The following is a 21,410-nucleotide window of genomic DNA, read 5'->3' as shown; positions in this document are numbered from 1 at the left end:
AGGCACTTCAGGAGGAGTGGGACACCATCCCACAGCAAGATATCCGGCATCTGATCCAGTCCATGCCCAGAAGGTGCCGGGCAGTTGTTGCTGCTCAAGGCAGTCACACCCCCTACTGACTTGACAGCCTCGGCACCCAATCGTATTGATTGACTGATTGATTTGAAGATGCAAATGAACTGTGTGTGCATTCAACTGTGTCCATACCAAATTTCAAACAAATAATCTAAATATTGGATTTTCTGTTAATTTTTTCGAAAAATAAAACAAATTTGGCAAGTAGCAACTATGCGTTTCTTTTTTTGAACAGTATAGTTCAAAAGAAAATTTCTTGCCATTCTTTTGAGCTATCCCACAATACCATAGGATTATTCTGACGTCCACTATCGCGGGTTTATCTCTCCTACCCCCTTTTGGGCTTTGATGCAAAATAAATGCTTTGAACATTCATTTTGGTTTTCTTAATCACTATAACTTAATGCCATAAGAGTGTATTTGAACCTTTCAAATGTGGGTGGGTGGTCAGGTGCTGTATGGACTGAATGGCGATAATATTCAGTGTCAAGGATTTTCATATTCTTGAAAAGAAACAAGTCGCGAGAAGCGATTTTAAAACATTTAGTCAACATGTCAGCCTGATACTAAAAGATCAACACTGGAAACCAGTCATCACCGAACTACATGTGGTAATGGTGGAGCGGCCAGCAAAGGTTTGGGGACACTTTAGGGCACCGGTTTTGTATAGTGTGACACTTTCACACGCATTGCGCATGCAAACATCGAACCACCCTATAGACAAATGAAGAGTTTTTATTACAACTCCTAGACATAGCTACACATACAACACATATGGTATAGGGACAACCATATATTAGTAAAACAACGTTTTGTTTATGGTTACACATATTCGCACTACAAAGTCACTAAACACCTTGGATCTTGAAGATAACTACGACCGCTGAAAAGAACATTGTCATAGACGTATCGGTTAAAAATTATTCACGTCGCAATTCTTTTCCTCACAGTAAGAAAATAGTAGTGTTAGCATATCAAATACGAAAGCCAAAGTGAATAGACAACCAAATGCAAGAACAATAGAAAGGAAACGCACCAAACCAAAACTTCTTTTTTTTAAGGTAATGCACAGTTGCGGCAACGACAACGACAACGGAACCAAGAGAGGTGTGTTTTCTTGTTCAGCGTCATTTAACGTACCGACGCTGTAAGCGTTTGCGTGGCCCGGCAGAAGAAACACTTGTACAGTTGAACCAGCATGTCTATATCGACCAACCAAGGAAACGACCAAAAATGGTCACGACCAACATGCGGTCGACATGGATAGATGATTCCATAGAAGAAACACTCATTTGGGATCTTAAGGATGGTCAACGTGGGCAAGTACTCGCTTTCACCATGGGCAAGTACTCGCTGTCGCTTCAGTTAAAGACAGGTTCAACTGCAACAGTAATACACCCCACGACGATGAAGGGTACGACTTGCTGTGACGCAGCCCCCAAGGACACGCGGTGGAGACACGTTACGCCCACTATACGTACCCAGACAGTTGCCGTTACGCCCAATTTTGTACCCAGAAGGCGAAAGCTGGCTAAAATGTTATTACAGAAAAGAATCAGAAGCGTACTAAACACAGATTAGTTAAGTTATTGTTGTAAATGTTTTCTGCACTAAGCAGTGTTTTTTGTTTGGAACAAGATAACTTGATTTCGGCGAAATTGTGACTGTGTTGGAGAAAAAAATGGTGAACTGAACACACAACAGAAACGCAGTCCATCAGATCGATATCCATAAAAACTTCTTTAATTTCATGGGAAAAGAGCATAATGACTAGATGTATCGTGAAAAAATACGAGAACAAAATAAAAGGGTACCCATGTGCTCAGTGTTGCGCGCCCCAGACTTTTCCATTTTGCGACTGTTCAGGGGGTGGGACTTTTCCGCGGACACAACTTACGAATTCCGCTGGAGTAATCTATTTTTCCGCGTCCTATTTCATCACAGTATCTATAACTTGTTGACTGAATGATATGGAGAGAAGTGAAGATGGAACAGAACATTGAAGGCTTGAGAGTTAAATTGTGCTGACTGAAAACTCCTGATAATTCACTCGCCCCTGCAAAATGAACTTATAGAAAACTTATAGGAAATTATAAGAAATGTATAAGAACTTATAAGGCACTGCGGTTATGAAATTAAAGGCCCCTCCTGTTTTTGGAACCGCAGGAGCTTTCTAGTTTGCTGTTAGGTAGATTTTTGGTTCCTCTTTCCTGTCATGCTCTCTTTTTCTTCATGAATTCTTTTCTTTTTTCTGCCTTCTTGCTCATTCACCTGTATTTTTTCCAAAAATCTCTTCTCTTGCCGCTTGTCTCGCGATTCATGTATAGTTTAATCTGTTAGTGTTCTGATGTAAGTCCAGCAGTAGATAGGTTAAGCCTATTTTAACATACTGGAAACTGGTAATCTTCCAGTAGGTATTAATTTAGTTTTACTAAAGCCTGCTGGGACACAAGTAATGGGTTAGTGCATTTGTAAACAGGAATCGCTTGACAAGTGGCCCCCTTCATCCCCCCCTTCCTCGTCCTGATATGGCTCTGCGTAGTCGGCTGGACGTTAAGCAACAAATAAACAAACAAACAATTATAAGAAACTTATAAGTCTCTTATAAATTCTTATACTTTTTTTTATAAGTTTTGTATAAGGCATTATGAGTATAAGTTTTGCTGTAAGTTTCTACCGTTTCTTATAAGTCTGGTATAAGGAATTTGTAAGGAATTGACAGTGTTATACGTTGCTATAAGGAAAGTACAGTACAGTTGAACCAGCATGTACTTGTACTTTAACTTAAACATTTTTGGAGTCGATGTGGCGCCTTCCACTGGCTGTCAACCTGCAAATTTTTCTAAGTCCAGAAGCAATAGCAAAAATTCTTTTAATTTGTTGTTCCAACATCCTTGCAAAGAAATATACCATCTCACGCTTCAAAATGAACAGGAGGGAAATATCTTCTTCTTCTTCGTCGTTCATGGGCTTAGACTCCCACGTTCACTCATGGTTTTAGCACGAGTGGATTTTTACGTTTATGACCGTTTTTACCCCGCCATTCAGGCAGCATACGCTGATTTCGGGGGAGGCATGCTGGGTATTTTCGTGTTTCTATAACCCACCGCACTCTGACATGGATTACAGGATCTTTTCCGTGCACTGATTTCTGTGATGAATGAATGTGATAACCCTCGAATGACTAGTCCTGTGATAAATATTGTTCAATGACATATCTAGTCCTGTGATAATGATAGTTTTTAGCGTTAAACTTTTAACCTATTTGGAATCATGTTACTATTCCTGTTAGTGTACATATGCGTGCGCGAGTGTAGTATGCTTCGTATGGTATTTTTATCTGTTGTCTTATTATTTGTTTTGTCTTTTAATGTGCACCACACTGAAATTTCTCTGTATGAGATAATAAAGTATTCGTATTCGTATTCACTAGCAGGTCTGCACATAAGTTGACCTGGGAGATCAGAAAAATCTCCACTCGTAACCCACCAGGCGGCACTGAGCGACCGGGATTCGAACTCCCCACCTCCGGATTAGGAGGCCGACGTCTTACCACTGCGCCACTTCGCCCGTCTGGAGGGAAATATGAATCCACTGATTTGGAAGATAAAAAAAAAATTGGAAATACAAATCTAACTTTGAAATCTTGTAAACCAATAATTATATGATGAAAAGAAAAAGTCTACTCGAACATTTTCATTCAGAGCCTATTTGGTTAAGGTAAATTTATCTGCATATGGGAGTTTGTGTACAATCGTTATTTATTGCTCTCTCTCTCTCTCTCTCTCTCTCTCTCTCTCTCTCTCTCTCTCTCTCTCTCTCTCTCTCTCTCTCTCTCTAATGTATAATAAATATTCTGTACAAAAGTTAAATGAAAAGCCATACCACAAAGTTTTTCAAATTTGGTTGTGATGGTTCACAGTTATCAGAGCCTTTCTATGTGTCTGCTGTTACACAAGACAAAAACAAAACCTCACATACAAGTAAAATTTCCTTGTATGATCATCGGCAATGCGATCGTGACGTCACAGCCACTGGTTTTCTAAGCGGCGGCCATCTTGGTAAGCAGGATATTGCGTGCTTCGGCTGCTACTAGTGCTAGTACTGGTTCAGTTAGCGTTTGGGAAGTTCTTCGGCTGTCATCATGGAAACCATGAATGTTCTGTATGAACGCTTAGTGGGACTTATTCATTGGCCAGATAGGCAGTCTCTGCATGACAGCATGCCACATGAGTTCATTGAGGCCTTTGGAAGAAATGTTGCTGTGATCATTGACTGCTTTGAGATTTTTATTGAAAAACCTTCAAATTGTAGGGCTCGCTCAGAGACATGGTCAAATTATAAACACAACCACACCATGAAATATCTCATAGGCATAACACCACAGGGGGTTATTTCATTTCTGTCGAAGGGGTGGGGAGGGAAGGCAAGTGATAAGATGATAACAGAAAATAGTGGATTTCTGAATCATCTGTTACCAGGAGACAAAGTGCTAGCAGATCGCGGCTTTGATATAGAGGAGATTGTAGGTCTTGCATGTGCAGAGGTGAAAATCCCTGCATTTACTAGGGGAAAGTGTCAGATGCATTCCCAGGACATTGAGCAGACAAGGAAAATTGCACATTTAAGGATCCATGTTGAACGTGTAATTGGCAATGCTGTAATGAAAAATACCATTCTGAGTAGTACTATCCCCATCAATCTAACACTGCCTTGTGAAGGCGAGGATGTAACATTCCTCGACAAAATAGTGGTTGTTTGCTGTGCCCTGACCAACATGTGTCCAAGTGTGGTGTGATTGTGTTTGACTCTGAAGATGTGTGTGTATAGCATTCTGGAATCATCCCATTGTATCATAATTGTGTTTACAACTTTCTTGTTGTGCTCTGACTTGTATGTGCAGTGACATGGTGATTTGTTCTGTTATTGAGTCACTTGAGAAAAAGTGACTCTATGTAATCGGTCAGTGTTAGTCTGTCCGGCCGGCCGTCCGTAGACACCACCTTAACGTTGGACTTTTCTCGGAAACTATCAAAGCGATCCGGCTCATATTTTGTTTAGTCGTGACCTCCAATGACCTCTACACTTTAACGATGGTTTCGTTGACCTTTGACCTTTTTCAAGGTCACAGGTCAGCGTCAAAGGAAAAATTAGACATTTTATATCTTTGACAAAGTTCATCGGATGTGATTGAAACTTTGTAGGATTATTCTTTACATCAAAGTATTTACATCTGTAGCCTTTTACGAACGTTATCAGAAAAACAAGGGAGATAACTAGCCTTTTCTGTTCGGCAACACACAACTTAACGTTGGGCTTTTCTCGGAAACTATAAAAGTGACCGGGCTCAAATTTTATGTGAACGTGACTCCCAGTGACCTCTACACTTTGACGTCTGCTTTGGTGACCTTTGACCTTTTTCAAGGTCACAGGTATGTCTTGAAGGAAAAAAATTGAAATATCATATCTCTGAAACTATTCATCGGATTTGATTCAAACTTTATAGGATTATTCTTTACATCAAATTATTTACATCTGTATTGTGTTGTGAATAGCAATTTCTTCCTGTCCATCTGATGCCTCATATAATATTCAGAACTGCGAAAGTGACTCGATCGAGCGTTTGCTCTTCTTGTTTTCAGAGTTTAAATGGCTTACATTAAGTAACAGTCACACCAACAAACACTGAAACAGGCACATATGTATGAACAGCTCAAGTCATGTGTATGGGACAGAAGAAAGATTTATTTTGTGTCACATTATCATTATAACATACACATGCATGTACATTCTATGAGTCTAGTACTAGTAGACAGCTGCACATTCTTTTTCCAATGTTGTACTTTTCTGTGCATGTGCTCACAGTACAAAAATAAAAAAATAAAAACAGAACACACTTGTTTATGAAGTCAACCAAATATTTGTAATGTGTGAGTGTGTGTGAATTCAGATTTGGCACACAAATGAAACAACAAGTAAGTGTGCAAGACTTGCACAGTTAGGCAAATACATACTTCAAAATATGCAGTCACTCGTCTTATAACCTCAAACAGCATGACACTGACAGAAAAACCCCAGACAGCTACACTAAGCTAAAGTGACATGTCAAGGCAAGCCGGACAAAACCAAGCATCATCTTTCCCTGGCAAATGATCAAGTCTCCAACACATGCCGTGTGGTACCACTGAACTTTGCAATTTTCACTGTCACAAGCAACCATGTCACCACTTTCAGGCTTGCGACACAAACACCACACACTGACTTTTCTCCTGGGCTTGCCCTTGGAACAAATAACTCTTTTGGTTCTTTTCGGGGGAGGATTGCTTTTCTGAGGACTGAGTGGCATTCTTTCAGAAGTTCTGGTTAGATGCTGTGTCTGTGAATCTGGAGTGACAATCACAGATGTTGAAGCTGTGTGAATTTTTGTGAAGTGTTTTGCAACCATCTCTGGCAGGACAACTCTTTGAAAAAATGCCCTGGCTTTTTCCTCTGCGCGCTGCAAAAAGGCAGCGTCTGGCTCCACCCTCACAACCAAAAAATCTACTGTGGTCCACACAACAAAGTCACAGTAATCAGCCTTGGTTGCAAGAAGCTGACACTGAACCTGGGCGTAATAGGGATGGCCAGGTTTCAGTACAAATTCCCCATCCCTTTGCAACGACAAACAGAAACATGTATCATTGCACGCCTCACGCACAGTCACCTCTCAGTGCTGCTTACCAAGATGGCCGACGCATCACGCGTGCATGGGAACACCTACGTCATCGCGCATTGCCGATTGTGGGAATCGGCTTTCTTTTGGGATACAGGCCTCACAAATGAAGAAATACTCTCTTAAAAAAATTTAAACAATTTAAATTTAAACAATTTAAACTAGTATTTTTCATTTTAGTAATGCCTTTTAATATTTTTCATTTTAGTAATGCTTTTTAATACCTTTCCTACTACCCCCCGCGGGTTAGGGGGAAGAATTTACCTGATGCTCCCCAGCATGTCGTAAGAGGCGACTAACGGATTCTGTTTCTCCTTTTAGTTTTACCCTTGTTTCTTGTATAGAATATAGTCAATGTTTGTAAAGATTTTAGTCAAGCAGTATGTAAGAAATGTTAAGTCCTTTGTACTGGAAACTTGCATTCTCCCAGTAAGGTAATACATTTGTAGCCAAGTGCACTTCGCTACCCTAAACACTCTAATCATCGCATAGCGAAACAGCCTTGTGTACAGTACAAACGGGATCACCCATCCCATAGCAGACGATACGATGATGCGCGCGCACCTTGCCGGCGCAAATTCTAATAAAATACCTTTCTTTATATATCTACCTAACTTCTATCTTTCAAAGTCCCTTTTATCTTTGATACTGTCCTAATTATATTTAGGTTTGCATAGAAGTCACTGATTAGGCTGGATGGCTGCATATTATTGTGTTATTTACGATAATGCTTCGAACTGACCAAAGCGTCACTTTGACCTTGACCGGTTTTCATGTATCGTCGAGAGAAATTGATTCTCACAAACTCATCTTTGTCTTTTCAATCATTGTTTTGTCATTTTTGTATCACTATTACATATCCCGTACCTATGTTGCATATGATTTTAGTTTGGTTATAAGGATTTGGTTGTAATGAGTGATGCTTGGTTTCTCTGCAAAGATTCCTAATTTATGCAGACAGGTACTCGCACCGGAATTTAGCCGATTCCATTAACTTTCGGACTTTGCCGCTTCGTACTAAGTCACTGCATAATTTTCCCCCAAGTAACGCATATCATGTTTGTCTTGGGTTCTTCTTTGTATCTGTATGATTTATGAGTTTGTCCATTATTCCAGTTTAGAGAGTTTTGTAATTTTCCGCACTGAAGTTGGTTCAGTGCCTTCACTAGGACCATTGTTTTTGTATCCTACTAAATAAATATAAGTTTTTACGAAATGTTATTTATTGTAACAGAAAGCTAAAGGTCGTAGCTTTAATTTGATGTATTGTTTGTTAGGATTGGTTATGTATTTGTTTAAATAACGTAGGGTAAAGCATGTGTAAGAAACACAGATTCCGTGTTTCTGGCCGTGTTCAGGCGATTTTTATTCTCGCCGGACGGCGCTTTCAATGCGGTCCGCGCCGGGGCTATAAGTATGGCACCCGTTTAAAGAACCAAAAGAAGAGATGGTTCTACCAAAAAAATAGATGCTTTCACCAAAAGAAAAGATGGCTTGAGTGACAAAGAATTAAAGTACACAAAAAAAATTTGATCCGCCAAAAGAATTGCTGTCTGAACAAAAATTAAAATAAACTGGCAAAAGCAAATATACTCAGGCAAAAGAAAATATAATCAGGCAAAAGATTGACTACTTCAGGCAAAAGAAAATATAGTTTCAACAAAAGAAATGGATAGTCATTCTCCAACACAGCGACTTTGAGAGAGAGCCTGGCTGGAAACCGTGATGTCAAGATTTCTCGGAGTTGTTGAGAATGACATTGTAAAGAACTGGTCTATGGAACGAGCACCAAATGTAACCGCAGAGCACACCGAGATTGCCGAAGCACCACATCGCACACTGAAAATGTGGACAACAGCGTTTCAGTGGGCAACGTCACCAGCTGAGTCGCTGAAGACTGGGAACACGATCTTCGTGGGATCTTCAACCCTGGAAAAGGCGCTCAAGACTGACTGCCATCCGAGAGACCGAAGAAAAGGTTGAATGATCGCACCGTCCTGGGCTGACTTCAAGGTGTATGCCACATGTCGGAGGTCGGTGTGGAAGATTACGATCGACGAAAACAATCAGTTTTTCTGCAACTGTCCGGAGTTCCTCAAGTGCTACGTGTGTCATCATTCCATGGGCATGGAGATTCGTCTGGAGGTGACCAACCCCCCTGCCCAGGCCAAGACCATCCCAATCGGCCAGAAGCGAAAGCGCGGTCGCCCAAAGCTGTCGAGACCAGCGCTTATCAGGCAGTGAACACACTGATCTTGACTGCTCTGTACACTGATTTTGTCATTGTCATTTAACTTTCTTTGGACGTACAATTATGATTATGATATGGAGTGACACTATTTTGTCTCTGAAAGTACACTAAACTTTATATTTTTTGCTGACAGTAGCTATTTTGTTGTTGAAATAATTCGTTTTTTTGTTGAGAATTCTTTTGCAAGTCTCATTTGTTTTTTTGGTAGAATCAATCGTTTTTTTGCTAGAAGCATCTATTTTGTGGGTGGAAACATCCGATTTTTTGTTGGAATATCTTTTGCTAACTAAGCAATTATTTTGGTGAAAGCATCTATTCTTTTGGTGATTTAATTTATTGCCTATAAGTATAGGCCGAACACCGGCCTTATGCATTCGTTCCAAGCAGCTGAACACGACACTACACTTGCTTCGCTGTCTACGGGTTTCGCCTTCGGCCTCTACGCTTACTTGCATTGTTTTCTTGAATAAAAAGTTGAAACAAGACGCTTGGACTTGGGCTTCGATTCTACTACCTTCCACTCCTCCACTACACATTGTACTACGTTGCAAGCCCCTGGAGCAAATTTTTGATTAGTGCTTTTGTGAACAAGAAACAATTGACAAGTGGCTCTATCCCATCTCCCCCCTTTCCCCGTCGCGATATAACCTTCGTGGTTGAAAACGACGTTAAACACCAAAGAAAGAAAGTTTTTTTGTTTTTGTTTTGTATGGGGGGGGGGGGGGGGGGGGGGGGACCAAGGAAAATGTCTTTTTATACCTAATCCAAACGAGTTGAATTTTAGTCTCAGAATGCACCAGATTGTACATATTCTTATGTACCATTTACAATTTTTTCGGGCGAGCATGCCCCTGAACCCCCCTAGAAAAAAGGGATTTCCTCTTTTTTCACCACAAGAGAGTCCCACCCCTGACTGTTACAGGCCACAGCTAGTCTTCCCCAGACATTCAACATTTTCTCCAACTTCCATTTTCATCCAATTTTTCTTTATCTGAAACCAAATGTGCTAGTTTTACGTGACAGTAGTGGGAGGTTTGCATTTTAGTCAGGTAACTCAGGCTTGTTCTTTTTGTGTTACAGTTAAACACATGGATTTCAGATGCTACTACTGTCACTTTGATCATGAGCTCTTTGAAGATGTCATTAACCACACTGTCAATGCCCATAGTTACAACAAACTTACAATACAGGCTCTTACAGACTTGGAAAAGATCGTACCTACGGAAAGATTTTAAAATGGTGCGATCAATTCTTTAAAAGCAAGGTAAAACTATTCAGTATTGGAAAAGAAAACAAACAAGAAGGGCAAAGCCCATACGACTCACATGCTTGACCTTGACCTTTCATGACATACACTAAGAACTGCTTTATACATTTTCCTACCAAAATACATGTGACCTTGACCCAAGGTCAAGCAACACAAAGCTGTTAATTCAAGACATAGGAAGTACAATGGTACTTCTACCATGAGATGGTCACTTTTAGTGGTTCATTACCTTATTTTGGTCACATTTCATAAGGGTCAAAGTGACCTTGACCTTGATCATATGTGACCAAATGTGTCTCATGATGAAAGCATAACATGTGCCCCACATAATTTTTAAGTTTGAAACAGTTATCTTCCATAGTTCAGGGTCAAGGTCACTTCAAAATATGTATACAATCCAACTTTGAAGAGCTCCTGTGACCTTGACCTTGAAGCAAGGTAAACCAAACTGGTATCAAAAGATGAGGCTTACTTTGCCCTATATATCATATATAGGTGAGGTATTCAATCTCAAAAACTTCAGAGAAAATGGCTGTTTTTTAGACAACATTTATGGCCCCTGCGACCTTGACCTTGAAGCAAGGTCAAGATGCTATGTATGTTTTTTTGGGCCTTGTCATCATACACCATCTTGCCAAATTTGGTACTGATAGACTGAATAGTGTCCAAGAAATATCCAACGTTAAAGTTTTCCGGACGGCCGGCCGGACGGACGGACGGACGACTCGGGTGAGTACATAGACTCACTTTTGCTTCGCATGTGAGTCAAAAAACTAAAATCGTGTTTCATGCAAACAAAATAAGATTTCAAGCAATTTCAAGTGAAGAGCTAGAAACCTCTAACCAGTGTAAAGACGTTGACGAAGATATGAAGAGACTGCATGAACTTCTCCCAGACGTGGCAACAAAGCTTGATTAAAACGGCCACTTGCAAACTTGGATTCACGGAACATGTTTGCTATAATCACTTGTCAAGGTAGACTATGGGAGTTGAAGCATGCAGTGACTTGAAGGTTACAACGCAGCCTTTTATTATTAAATATAAGTTTAATTTTTTTTTTATTTTTACGATTGAGACGAGGGGTGGTGGTACTGGCGGTGCTGTGTCTGTGTCTGTGAATGTGTCTGCGTGAGTGTATGTGTGTCTGTCTGCGTGTAAGCGAGTGTACGTGATGTAAGTGTTTGTGCGCTCGCTGTTATCTCTACAATTTGCACACACTTATGTCACAAAGGATGAAAAATGACCCGGAGCGAAGTTTCGTGGTTAGGTCTTGTGTTTTCTGTCTTTGTTCATACCTTTATACTTCGTGCAAAATTATGGATTGTTACAGTTATTTGTTAAAATGTTATGCAATTTTTCAAAAGAAGTTTTTAAACTCGTCATAGGTTCACTTGTGTCCAAAAAATTCATGACTTTGCACGTCTTTAGAAAAATGATTGATACACACAGGCTTTCTCTGACTTCTTTGCCAGCAAGATTTCCACACTCCGCCAGTCTCTTGACGCTCTCCCCCCCACCCAGTCCCCCATCCCTGACCCCTCCTATTCCGGCCCTGCCTTCTCTTCATTTCAACCTGTTACCGAAAGCACAATCAAACAAGAGGCGAAGCCTTCAAGGCTCACGTAAGAAATCGACAAACAGTAACACAAACTCAATCACTCCGTCACACATACACACACACACACACACAGTAAGCATAGGTGAAACTGTGCAAGAAAGCGAGACCCTGGATCTGCCAATTAGTCTCGGCCCGCTCACAATAACAATGACCGAGACTTTCAGTAATTCCTTTGCGTGACGTCTAACCCTCTTACGTCATAATGTGACGTCTTCAAATAGTTTCTATCACACACGTCAAACACTTTTGACCGAGACGTAATCTTCTTATGCAAGCTTTATCCATAGACTCGGAAATGTTAAAGTTTCTATCACACACACACGCACGCACGCACGCACGCACGCACGCACGCACGCACAGACAGACAAACGTTAGCATCGCATAGGCTACACTTACGTGAGCCAAAAAACTATCATGCACGCCGGCATCAAAACATGCGAACTTGACCCCCTCCCCGCCTCTATCCTCACTCACTGTCTAGATACTCTCCTCCCGCATTTCACCTCCGTCATCAACGCCTCTCTCTCATCTGGGTCCTTTCCTGCCATTTTCAAATCCGCTATCCTCCGACAGGCTCTTCTCAAGAAACCTTCCTTGGATCCTGAAAATCTGAAGAACTACAGACCTGTGTCTAATCTCTCATTTCTCTCCAAAATAACAGAAACAAGAAGAGCAAACGCTCGATCGAGTCACTTTCGCAGTTCTGAATATTATATGAGGCATCAGATGGACAGGAAGAAATTGCTATTCACAACACAATGAGTCACGTTCACATAAAATTTGAGCCCGGTCACTTTTATAGTTTCCGAGAAAAGCCCAACGTTAAGTTGTGTGTTGCCGAACAGAAAAGGCTAGTTATCTCCCTTGTTTTTCTGATAACGTTCGTAAAAGGCTACAGATGTAAATACTTTGATGTAAAGAATAATCCTACAAAGTTTCAATCACATCCGATGAACTTTGTCAAAGATATAAAATGTCTAATTTTTCCTTTGACGCTGACCTGTGACCTTGAAAAAGGTCAAAGGTCAACGAAACCATCGTTAAAGTGTAGAGGTCATTGGAGGTCACGACTAAACAAAATATGAGCCCGATCGCTTTGATAGTTTCCGAGAAAAGTCCAACGTTAAGGTGGTGTCTACGGACGGCCGGCCGGACGGACAGACTAACACTGACCGATTACATAGTCACTTTTTCTCAAGTGACTCAAAAATCGTACTCTCCCAGCTTTTGGACCATCTTGAAGCCAACCACCTTCTCTACTGCAATCAATCTGCCTATCGCTCTGGACACTCGACGGAAACCGCTCTACTGAAAATAAGCAACGACATACTGCCTTCTCTCTCTGCTGGACCTGAGTGCGGCATTTGATACTATTGATCATGCCGTGCTCTTGTCCCGCCTTCAAAACTCTTGGCATTTCTCAGTCTGTCCTTTCTTGGTTTCAGTCCTATCTCACCGATCGCTACCAGTCTGTCTCTGTGAACGGCCTATCTTCTTCTGCTTCTCCTCTACAGTACGGTGTGCCCCAGGGCTCCGTCCTGTGGCCTATTCTGTTCGTCCTTTACACCCAACCCATCCCTTCAATTGCTGCTCACCACTTTCTCTCTCACCACAGCTTCTCCGACGACAACCAACTCTATTTCTCTGGACCTATCTCTGACCTCCCTCGCCTCATTGCCTCCACCCAGTCTTGCATCACCGACCTCAAGGCGTGGATGGACCTGAACAAGCTGAAGCTTAATGAGGAGAAAACCGAAATGATTCTTGTCTCTCCCAAAAATCATCTCAATCATCCTTCTCTTCCCTCGTCTGTCGATCTGAATGGTTCTTCTATTGCTCTTTCTCCTGCTGTCCGCAACCCAGGTGTCACTCTTGACCAGTCCCTGTCCTTCCATCAGCATATTGCCAATGTCTGTCGCACTTGCTTCTTTGAAATCCGCCGCATCTCCTCCATCCGTCATCTCCTCATTGAGGATGCCACTAAAACTCTGCTCTGTGCCTTTGTCCTATCCCGACTCGATTATTGCAATTCCATTCTTTCTGGCTCTCCCAACTACATCATCGAAAAGCTTCAGCGTGTTCAGAATCATGCCGCCCGCCTCATCTTTCGCTCTTCCAAGCACGACCACATCACCCCTCTTCTTCAAACCCTACACTGGCTGCCTGTTCAACAGAGGATTCAGTTCAAGATCTCCACACTCTGCCTTAGAAACTTTGATCTATCGTCCCCTAGCTATCTTTCTGACCTTGATGTCTACTCCCCCTCTCGCTCCCTAAGATCCTCCGCAGACACCCGCCTTTTTAGGATACCACCAGCACGCACCAAAACATGGCCAGCGCACCTTCTCTTACCAGGCCCCATCCATCTGGAACCAACTCCCGCACTCACTCAGGCACTCCACATCTATGCAATCATTCAAAACCTCACTCAAAACACACCTCTTCCCTCACTAGTCTGTTAATGACCACCCATCCCCCTCTCCTGCTGGTCCTTAATCTGTCTCCTTCTCTCTCCTTCTTCTTCCCTTTCCAGCTCTATTCTTCTTCTCTCAACTAACTTTATGTATCCAATAATTTATTTATTTATTTATGACTGTTTTTCCGTCTTCAGAATGCATGTGCCTGTAGTTGGTATGAGTCACGTTCTCGCTGTGCGTCTGTCTGCGAGTGTATGAGTCCGAGTGTCTTGGTCCTTGTCGATTTGTGTTTCGTATAATGTTCACTATGTATTGTATATTTTGTAAGCGCCTGGGGCTATATTTAGATTAGGCGCACAAATGTTCATCATAATAATAATAATAATATGCGTACAAGCACTGACGCAAAATTGCTAGGCCTTTAAACACGCTTGATATTTAAGCGATGATTCTGGTGCCACAGCAGCCAAGCGTGACCGTAGCATGTTTTAAGAGGCACGCAGCAATAACAGCTGTCAACCCAAAACAGCGTTAACGTTCCATTTTCTTTCTTATGTGTTTGCATGACTAGCAAATTAACGCCAGCGGCTACACGCAAATGAAACTTAGACAGAATCTGTATCAAACGATTTATCTGTAGATATGCAAAGTCATGAAATTTTTGGACACAAGTGAACAATCCTATGACGAGTTTAACAACATTTTTTCGAAACATTGTGTCACATCTGAATTAACAATCGTAACGATCCAAACTTCCGCACGAAGTATCTCTAGTATGTTGGTAAAATATTCTGAAAGTTTCAAAGCAATCCACCAATTCATTGCTAAAATGTGGCGCTTTTTGACATGGTACCCATAAAAAAAGAAAGCAAAACGTCCCGTTTGTGACCGCTCTTGCAATCGACACCTACATCAGTAGGAATAGCGTAGCACGCGAAATGTAGCAAAACAAAACAATCTGTTCAGGGTAGATAATTGGTTTGACTTTCTTCTCAAATGTCACAGTTGCAGTTTTGCCTTTTGTGATTTTTTATTTGGCCGTTCCGTTTTTGTCGGGTCGATTTTGAGGGTACCCTTACTTGAGCGGCGGTCACGTGATCTCTGTAAAAGAAATATTTAATCCAAAAGGTGATTATGAAGGTTAAGTGAACGGCCTTAACTGGCATATAAAGTTTTAATGAAATGACACGGAAATTAATGCTTAAATTTGGGTTTGAAATCTGTTGCAATAATTTTAGGGCAAAGTTTATGTTTGGATATTCCCACTCATGTCCAACATATAAGATACGTGTATATATATATTGTTGCATTGGTCTTCGTTGTTTTTACTTCAAATGTATTTATATTTCACAATTCGCAGTTCACTTCGAACTAAATATCGCCAAAACATTATTGCGACAAATTTCGCACCCAAATAAAAGCATTAATTCCCCTGTCACCGATTTCATTCAAACTCACTGGGCTATCTGGATCATCTTTCGATCTATACGGCGTGTATGACCTTGAGAGCTTGTCAACGCTTGAATTTTGCAGGGATAACATCCGGTTTGCTCTCTTAAGACTGATCATATTTTATCTTCGAGAGATCAAGGGGAAAAAATAAACGCCCCGGCGAAGATTCGAACTCTCGACCTCGAGACTTCGTGTCTCATGTCCTAACCACTAGGCTACTGCGCCAATTGAGAAAAAGAAGGAAAAACATTGATATGATTTCATGTTATGTTATTCTTGAAGGAGCATGATTTATATCTCTATCCGCCCATTGTTCAGAAGTGAATACATGTATAACTATTTTTTAGATGTCTGTTTTCAACTGCACAGAGCTTTGGAGAGATTCAATTACTGTTCTTGTCATTTTTCTTGCATGTTGTAAATAGAGATATCGCAGCTATTTGCATGGCGCGAATGTCGTGTAGCATGACGGTGTAAACATGTACTGTGATTCCGTGAAACATGTTTGCAAATAAAGGCAAATTGTAATGGCAATTTTTACGTTTTTGCAACGCTTAAATGGTCGTTCAAGCGTAGAATGATATAAAATTATCTTTTTTTGTATCTTTGACAACGCTGGTGGAGTGGCCTAGCGGTTAAGACATCGGCCCTGACATTTTGAGGCCCCGAGGCCTTGGGTTCGAATCCCTGCCAAGTCGTTTATTTTTTCTGCTCGATCCTTCTTGACAAATATTCTCAGCTCTGAGAGAGCAAAACGGATGTTACCACTGCATTATTCAAGCGTTGACTGAAGCTCTCAAGGTCATACACGCCGTATAGGTGGGGTTTTGGGTAGCGTTTGCTGTACAGAATTTTGTACATGATTTTTTCCCTATTTTTCAACCTCGTAGCCACGGAAAGTCATAAATAGACCACAGCTTTAACTAAGTTTGTGCATGCGTGCTTTGGATGCCTTTTTACAATTTACTTTGAAGGATTGGTTATTGCAATTTGCATCCTCATGGAAAAAAGAAGAAAAAAACAACAACAGCAAAGCAGTCGATGCGATGCAATGTTCCGTACTGCACAGTACCAAGCAACACAAAGAAATAAAAAAAACGGTGTCAGTTTTCAGTAATATTTACCCTGCAGAAAAATTACACATCACTCGGACAAAACAGTTACATTTCATACTCATGCTTTTCAACACTGCTTAAACTGTCAAACACACATCAAATTTGCTGTACAGTAATAAAGTGACAAAAATCTTATTTGTGATAATAAGTACCCTACCAGGCTTCTAAACATGTAAAGAAAGACCTAATTACAGTATATATGCACTGACTTCTGGGGCTCGTAACTTGACTTCTACTTGTCGTATTGACAAGCTGTAAACAGCAAACTGATCGTCTTCAGAAAAAGCGTCTGCTTCGGAAAAAGGCCAAATACTGGTATAAGAAGCGTTTTCATTGGTCGAGGGGAAGCAACTCTCAAAGTAATGTGGGTTTTCAGCGCTCGTCTTGAATCGCCTTTGCTGAACCACATGGCTGTTGTTGGCTCGACGCAAGCGATTTTGAAAGTGTATTCTGCCGTTTTCAACCATTTGTTTGTTTGTTTGTTTGTTTGTTTGTTTGCTTAACGCCCAGCCGACCACGAAGGGCCATATCAGGGCGGTGCTGCTTTGACATATAACGTGCGCCACACACAAGACAGAAGTCGCAGCACAGGCTTCATGTCTCACCCAGTCACATTATTCTGACACCGGACCAACCAGTCCTAGCACTAACCCCATAATGCCAGACGCTAGGCGGAGCAGCCACTAGATTGCCAATTTTAAAGTCTTAGGTATGACCCGGCCTGGGTTCGAACCCACGACCTATCGATCACGGGGCGGACGCCTTACCACTAGGCCACCGTGCCGTTTTCAACCATGGGGAAGAAAAGAGAAAGTTATCGACCAAAGCAAAGGCATTTAAACTACTGATGATAGACGATCAAAAGCGAACTGCTAAGCAAAACTGAACACCTAAAATTATATACATTAACATTCCTTTAGTCAACTTTTTCAGCACTGTCTTGCACTTGGAGTATTCTCAAACAAACTTGGTGTATTTTCAGAAAAATGAGCGTACTCCACACATCATTTGAACATCCATGATTCAAACATGCTTAACACGCGTCCGTCACACTGTTAATTAAGTTTACCAATACATTTAAAACAAATGTTTCTTTCAATGTTTACTGACAATAAATGTAATCATGTGTCAAAATACTGGATCGGCTTCGGGATGCACTTGTGAAGAAAAGTAGTCTAGGAATTTTTCTCGTATTTTTTTCCACTGACCATACTGATCGTATTCTAGACAATCATGCGTACAAATTACGGCAAAATCGTATGGGTTCCCAGGTCTGCTGTTTATATCCGTCAATCAATCTCACTGGTGTTTGTGATGACATGTAAAACTCAAAGAGAAATTGCTAGTTTAATTGTGTCAACTCCCCCTTACAACACACACATAGACATCCTGAGTCATTCATCTATATATATATATACAGTCAGTCTGTCTGTCTGTCTGTTCGCGATGCACGGCCAAAGTTCTCGGTGGATCTTTTTCAAATTTGGACACCGTATTCAGCTACACCCCGGACACAACCTCATCGATGAGATATTTCAACACGTGCTCTCAGCGCGCAGCGCTGTGCGCGCTGAACCGATTTTGTTTTGTTTTTGTTGTTGTTGTCGGGATCCACTACCAGTAACTCTTCCTTATCTTCTCCAGTGTTTTCAGCCGCGATTATCTCCCTTCCTCCGTGTGGCGTCAATCCATATTCCCGTTACTATGTTACTATTTTTAGAAGGTCACTGCACGTTACTATTTTTAGAAGGTCTCCAGTGTTTTGCGCGTTTATCTCCTTTCCTTCGTGCGCCGGCTGGGTCCCAGGCGCAGTCTGGTATTCGGCCCTACTTCTTCCCGCCGAAGCCGGTACCCGGCGAAGCGGGTAATCATCTAGTATATATATATAATATAAAAAATAAATCATGATACAAAATGATATTGAAGAAACAGATCTTTTTACAAGGTGCCACACAATGACTTTCTTGCCGCGTGCAGTCATGTTCAGATTTGTAATTCGTCCCAGCACAATCCCTGTCCTACGAGAAGCGCTCGCGGACTAAAATTGGAGACAGGCTGTAAATTAGCATGTGGCGCACCAAGAGAAGCTGGGTGTTGATAGCTAATGATAACAACCGCCAAGGAGCAAGTCGCTGCAGCACATAGCAGAATTTCTTATAAAAGTGCGGCTTGAACTTAAAGCTCTTTGGATTTTGCAGGTTCAAATAAATGTCAATTGCAAATGAATTTAAAAACTACAGTTGCATCTTGATCAGTTAATTTGCTTACAGGTCAATACTGGTTTCTTCACCAACGGCAACCACCACCACCACAGATCAATGACCTTTTGCTATGTATCCCTGATGCATCACAAATTGAGGAATGGCCCTTAAAGCTGTGCTCTATATATGACTATCCAGGGCTAGGTGTTTAAAAAGATAGGGCTGAGAACCTGTACAGAATTCTGTCCAGCGAAGTCAGCCTGAAACTAGACCTACACTACACACATGACAGCTTGATGGGAAGAAATAAACGCCTCAACAGAGACTCGAACTCAGGACATCGAGATTTTGGGGCCAATTGTGAAATTGTGTAAAATGAGACAAAAATTATGATTTCATTTTATGCTATTCTTGAAACAGCAATCATTTTACACCTCCATCGCTCAACTATTTCTTTGACAGCAGTTTGTAACTGCACAGAGTTTTAGAGTCACTCCTCAAGGGCATGTCATGCTACATACGCCGGACAACACAACAGTTGCCGCGTATATATAAACAAGCAAGGCGGCTCACAGTCCCTCTCGCTGTCCAACGGGACATGGGAAATACTGACATGGTGGGCGGGGATGTAGCTCAGTCGGTAGTGCGCTGGATTTGTATCCAGTTGGCGCGGCCGCTGTCAGTGTGAGTTCGTCCCCACATTCGGTGAGAGATTTATTTCTCAGTCAACTTTGTGTGCAGACTCTCCTCGGTGTCTGAATACCCCCGTGTGTACACGCAAGCACAAGACCAAGTGCGCACGAAAAAGATCCTGTAATCCATGTCAGTTCGGTGGGTTATAGAAACACGAAAATACCCAGCATGCTTCCTCCGAAAGCGGCGTATGGCTGCCTAGATGGTGGGGTGAAAACGGTCATACACGTAAAAGCCGTGGGAGTTTCAGCCCATGAACGAACAAAAAAAAACAAAATAAACTGACATGGTGTTTTTAACAGAAGATCATATTGTCAGCGAAATACCTTCCGGGCAAGCTGAACGTCTTAGCCGATGCTCTCAGCAGATCCTCCCGCGTCATTCACACAGAATGGACGATCTCGCATCACGCGCTTCTGCGCCTCTGGGCACAAGTAGAAAAGCCTCTCATCGATCTCTTTGGCACACAGCTTTCGAGGAGACTTCTGATGTTTGTCTCCCCTTTCCCGGATCCAGAGGCCTGGCAGGTCAATGCCCTGGAAATAAGATGGACCGGACTAGTAGCTTACGCTTTTCCCCCGGTACCACTTCTCAGCAAAGTCATGAGGAAGGCCGATCTAGAAAGGCCATCCCTCATTCTGGTCGCACCTCTCTGGCCAAGCCAGCATTGGTTCCCGGATTTATTGAGACTCTCAAGCGGTCCGCCAATCACGCTCAATCTCAAAAAAGAAGAGCTTCTTCAGCCAAGAACAGGGATCCCACACAAGAATCCTCAGTCAATGTCCCTTCACGGATGGAGACTGTAAGGAACTCACTGAGACGCTCGGGCGCCTCAGACTTGACTCTAAATCTGGTTCAAAAGGCGCATAGAAGCTCAACTGCACCTGTTTACTCTTCTCATAGGTTGGCATGGACTAAATGGTGTGGGGAAAACAGAGTGAATCCAGTCTCGCCACGGTCCATACATGTCGCAAATCACCTCTCGTGGTTGGCCACCCAAGGGCGGTCCTTGTTAAGAGTTAGACGTTCTGCCATTTCGGCAACGTTAAAACAGCTAGGACACTCTATCACCCTAGGTGGCGTAATAGCAAGTGTCATTAAAGTTAAGTTCGGCTAAAGCTAAAACATCAATCCCGGCATGGGATCTCTTGCTCGTATTAGAGTTCTTAAGATCTGGGGACTTCGAACCTTTACACGAAGCAAGTTTACCCAATTTGACTCGCAAAACTCTTAAGCTGATTTTGCTCGCGTCCGCAAGGCGAGGTATTGAGATTCAGCCTTTCTAGTGATATTTCATTTTTTTCCATTTTATTTCATCAATCACACTGCGTTTTTGCACTAATTTCGTTGCGAAAAAACAGAAACCTGGTCAACCGTCTCCTGTAATCTCTATTCAGCCACTTACCAAAATCTTGTCACCAGGTGACCCAGATATCGTCAATTGCCCTGGTCCGAGTTCTTACAGCTTACCTGTCTCGCACTGCTCCGATCAGGGCAAAGGAACAAAAACTTTTTTATTTCTATAAATACTGAAAGAAGTAAAGATATCTCGAAGATCACTCTCAATCGATGGTCTTCCACCCTCATAAGGCAAGCATATCTTTGGTG

This window comes from Littorina saxatilis, linkage group LG9 (genome assembly GCF_037325665.1).
Source record: "Littorina saxatilis isolate snail1 linkage group LG9, US_GU_Lsax_2.0, whole genome shotgun sequence".
Taxonomy (NCBI): domain Eukaryota; kingdom Metazoa; phylum Mollusca; class Gastropoda; order Littorinimorpha; family Littorinidae; genus Littorina; species Littorina saxatilis.
Note: the sequence above shows the minus strand (reverse complement) of the source record.